Source organism: Eubalaena glacialis, chromosome 1, assembly GCF_028564815.1.
Source record: "Eubalaena glacialis isolate mEubGla1 chromosome 1, mEubGla1.1.hap2.+ XY, whole genome shotgun sequence".
Lineage (NCBI taxonomy): Eukaryota > Metazoa > Chordata > Mammalia > Artiodactyla > Balaenidae > Eubalaena > Eubalaena glacialis.
Window position 1 is genome coordinate 162,832,953 of NC_083716.1, and position 4,978 is coordinate 162,837,930.

Here is a 4,978-nt window from a genome sequence, read left to right on the forward strand (position 1 = left end):
AAAATGAACCATTTAGGTGAATCCTAACAGTTTTCTGCAAAGTAAGCCATCTTTGCAGAGTACCTGAGTCGTCTGTAAGTTATTTCATTTTGTAGAAAATTTCATGGTTACAGAGCAATTTCTGGAATAGTCAACTTGAACAAATGCTTTCTAGCAGCAAACAAATTCATTTGACCAAGAAAAGTGCTGCTAGAGATAAGCCACACCATCTTGTTTCCAGTTCTTATTGGAGAACTGAGTGAATAATCCATAGGCCCACCTAGAAACTCAGCTTTAGCTGAGGGACTCCAACATATCCACTGATACACCAGGTAATAGAACCAAGACAATGAAGTATGGACAGTAAGTTTTTTGCTAGAAAAATCTAAACTTAAGTGGACAACTGATGCAGGAGGACTGAGAGGGGACAGAAAGGACCATGAGTTTAAAAAGACAATGCAGAGAAGAATAAAATGAAAATTTATTTTTTCTGGTTTTATTGAGATATAATGACATAATGTATTAGTTTAAGTTGTGCAACATAATTATTTGATATACATATATATTGCTAAATGATTACCACATAAGTTTAATTAACGTCTATCACCTCACACACCTTGCAAGTTTTTCTTGTAATGAGAACTTTTAAGATCTAAACTTAGAAAACTTCAAATATACAATACAATATTGCTAACTATAGTCACCATGCTATATATTACATCCCCAGAACTTATTTATCCTATAACTGGATTTTGTACTTTTTGAGCACCTTCACACATTTCTCCCACCTACCCGCTGCCTCTGGCAACCATCAGCTTGTTCACTTTTTCTGTGAGTTTAATTTTTCAGATTCCACATATAAGTGAGATCATACGATATTTGTTTATCTCTAACTTATTTCATTTAACATAATACCCTCAAGGTCCATCCATGTTGTTGCAAATGGCAGAATTCCTTCCTTATTATGGCTGAATAATATTCCATTGTATACATATATATACCACAATTTTTTAATCTATTCACATATCGATAGATAGTTGTTTCCATGCTGTGACTACAGTAAATAATACTGCAATGAACATGGGGGAACAGAAAACTCTTTGAGATAGTGATTTTGTTTCCTTTGGCTATATACCCAGAAGTGGGATTGCTAGATCATGTGGTATTTTTAACTTTTTGAGTAACCTCTATACTGTTTTTCCTACTGGCTGCATCATGTTACATCCCAATCAACAGTGCACAAGGGTTTCCACTTCTCCACATCCTAACCAGCACTTGTTATCTCTTGTCTTTTTGATGATAGCTATTCCTACAAGTATAAGGAATTTGGTTATGGTTTTGATTTGCATTCCGGGATGATTAGTGATGTTGAGTTCTTTTCATGTACCTGTTGGCCATTTGCATGTCTTATTTGGAAAAATGTTTATTCAAATCCTCTGCCCATGTTTTAAATCAGATTGCTTGGGGTTTTTTGCTGTTGAGTTGTCTGAGTTTCTTATATACTAACCCCTTGCCAGATATATAATTTGCAGATATTTCTCCCATTTCATATGTTGCCTTTGCATTTTGTTGATGGTTTCCTTTGTTGTGCAGAAGTTTTTTAGTTTGATGTCATCCCATATGTATATTTTTTATTTTATTATCTCTGTTTTTGGTGTCTAAGCCAAAAAAGTCATTGCCAGGACTGATAACAAGGAATTTACCTCTGTTTTCTTCTAGGATTTTTATGGCTTCAGTTCTTATATTCAAGTCTTTAATCCATTTTAAGTTGATTTTGTGTATGGTGTAAGATAAGGATCCAATAACATTCCTTTGCATGTGACTGTCCAGTTTTCCCAACACCATTTATTGAAGAGATTATTCTTTCCCAATTGTATATTCTTGGCTACTTTGTTGAAAATTAATTGAGCATATATATATATATTTCTTTTTGGGCTCTGTATTCTTTCCCATTGATCTATGTGTCTGTTTTTTTAAATTCAAGTATAGTTTTTTACAATATTATATTAGTTTTAGGTGTATAACATAGTGATATATTTTTATAGATTATACTTCATATAAAATATTACCTATATTCCCAGCACTGTATATTACATCATTGTATCTTATTTTAGACCTAGTAATTTGTACCTCTTAATCCCTTTCCCCTATCTAGCTCCTTCCCCCACCCCTCTTTCCTGTGGTAAACACTAGTTTGTTCTCTGTATCTGTGAGTCTGTTTCTGTTTTGTTATATTCGTTCATTTGTTTTATTTTTTGATTCCACATATAAGTGAAAACATACAGTATTTGTCTTTCTCTGTATGACAGTTCACTAAGCATAATATCCTCTAGGTCCAGATATGTTGTTGCAAATGGCAAAATTTTATTCTTTTTTATGGCTGAGTAATATTCCATTGTATGTATGTGTATATGTTTGTGTTTATATATATATAATCTTCTTTATCTATTCATCTGTTGATACAAACTTAGGTTGCTTCCATATATTGGCTATTGCAAATAATGCTGCCATAAACATTGCTGTGCGTATATCTTTTCAAATTAGTGTTTTTGTTCCTTCAAAAACAGTGGTTAGAGGTCATGAAGTAGGTGGTAATGCCTTAACCACATGAATATTGTCAGGCCTGAGAGGCTCTGCCATTCTTGTCAGGGGCAGTGCTAATCTTCTCTCCTTTTATACAACACTCTATGTGTCTGTTTTTATGCCAATATCATACTGTTTTGATTACTATAGTTTTATAACATAATTTGAAATCAGGAAGTGTGATGCCTCCTGCTTTGTTCTTTTTCAAGATTTCTTTAGCTATTTGGTGTGTTTTGTGGTTCCATAAGCTTTAAGATTATTTTTTTTCAATTTCTGTGAAAAATCCTGTTGGAATTTTGTTAGGGATTGCATTGAATCTGTAGATTGCTTTGAGTAATATGGGCATTTTGACAATGTTATGAACATGGGATATCTTTCCATTTATTTGTGTCTTCTTCAATTTCTTTTATTAATGTCTTACAGTTTTAAATAAACAGACTTTTCACCTTGGTTAAATTTATTTCTAGACATTTTATTCTTTTTGATGCAATTGTAAATGAGATAATTTTCTTAATTTCTCTTCCTGATAGTTGTTAGAGTATAGAAACACAACTGATTTTTGTATATTGATTTTGTATCCTGCAACTTTACTGAAATCACTTATTAGTTCCAGTAGTTTTTAGTGGAGTCTTTATGGTTTTCTGTATGTAATATCATGTTATCTGAAAATAGAGACAGTTTTACTTCTTCCTCTCCAGTTGGATGCCTTTTATTTATTTTTCTTGCCTAATTGCTCTGACTAGGACTTCCAGTACTATGTTGAATCAAAGTGGCAAGAGTGGGAATCCTTGTCTTGTTTCTTTTCTTAGAGGAAAAGCTTTCAGCTCTTCACCATTTAGTATGATGTTAGCTGTAAGCTTGTCATATATGGCCTTTATTATGTTGAGGTATGTCCCTCTATACCCACTTTGCTGAGAGTTTTTATCATGAATGGATGTTGAGTTTCATTAAATACTTTTTCTGCATCTATTGAGATGTTCATATGATTTTTATCCTTCATTGCCTATGGTGATATATCACATTGATTGATTTACAGATATTAAACCATCCTTGCATCCCTGGAATAAATCCCACTTGATCATGTTGTATGATCCTTTTAATGTGCTGTTGAATTTGGTCTGCTAATATTTTGTTGAGGATTTTTGCATCTGTGTTCATCAGGGATATTGGCCTATAATTTTCTTTTCTTGTGGAATCCTTTTCTGGCTTTGGACAGGGTAATGCTGGCCTAATAAAATGAGTTTGGAAGTATTCCCTCCTCTTCAGTTTTTTAGAAGAGTTTGAGAAGATTTGGTATTAGTTCTTCTTTAAATGTTTGGTAGAAGTCACCAGTGAAGGCATTTTGATCCTGGAGTTTTCTTTGTCAGTGGTTTTTGGTTACTAAATCAATCTCCTTACTGGAAATTTGTCTTTTCAGATTTTTTGTTATTACTTTCTGATTTCAATCTTGATAGATTGTATGTTTCTAGGAATGTATCCATTTCTTCTAGATTGTCCATTTTGTTGGTGTATACTTTTTCGTATTAACATCTATGATTTTTTGTATTTCTGTGATATAAATTGTAGTGTCTCTACTTTCATTTCTGATTTTATCTATTTTAGTTCCGCCTCCCCCGCTTTGGTGACTCTAGCTAAAGGTTTGTCAATTTCTTCAAAAAAACAGCTCTTAGTTTCACTGATCTTTTCTATGATCTTTTCTATTGTCTTTTCAGCCTCTATTTCATTAATTTCCACTCTGATTTTTTATGTGTTTCTTTATACTCTCTTTGGGCTTTGTTTATTCTTCTTTTTCTAGTTCCTTGAGGGGTGAAGTTAGGTTTTTAATTTGAGCTCTTTCTTTTTTCTTAATGTAGGCCTTTACTGTTATGAACTTCTGTCTTAGAACTGCTTTTGTTGCATCCCATAATTTTTGGTATGTTGTGTTTCCATGTTCATTTGTCTCAAGACATTTTTTGATATCTCTGTTTTGATTTTTTTCTTTGACCTATTGGTTGTTCATGTTGTTTAATCTCCACATATTTGTGAATATTCTACTTTTGTTTTAGTAATTGATTTCTAGTTTCATATCATTGTGTTTGGGAAAAAAATGCTTAATATGATTTCAATCTTTTTAAATTGACTTGTTTTATGGCCTGGCATAGGATCTATCATGGAAAATGTTCCATGTGTGCCTGAGAAGAATGTATATACTGCTGCTGTTGGGTGGAATGTTTTATAAATATCTCTTAAGTCCATCTGGTCTAACGTGCAGTTTAAGTCTAATGTTTTCTTATTGCTTTTCTTTTTGGATGATGTACCCATCATTTAAAGTGGGGTATTGAAGTCCCCTACTAGTATTGTATTATTGTCTATTTCTCTCTTTAAGTCTGTTAGTATTTGCTTTATATATCTAGGTGTGTCTATGTTGGGTGCATAA

The 4,978-nt window shown here is 32.7% G+C and overlaps 1 non-coding gene across 1 annotated transcript; it reads right to left on the reverse strand.

The window, feature by feature from the left end:
• Window positions 1-2,537: 2,537 nt before the first annotated feature.
• LOC133079407 (U6atac minor spliceosomal RNA) lies at window positions 2,538-2,663 on the reverse strand. Its single transcript, XR_009698185.1, has one exon. It is a non-coding gene; the product is annotated as a U6atac minor spliceosomal RNA (small nuclear RNA).
• Window positions 2,664-4,978: the final 2,315 nt, after the last annotated feature.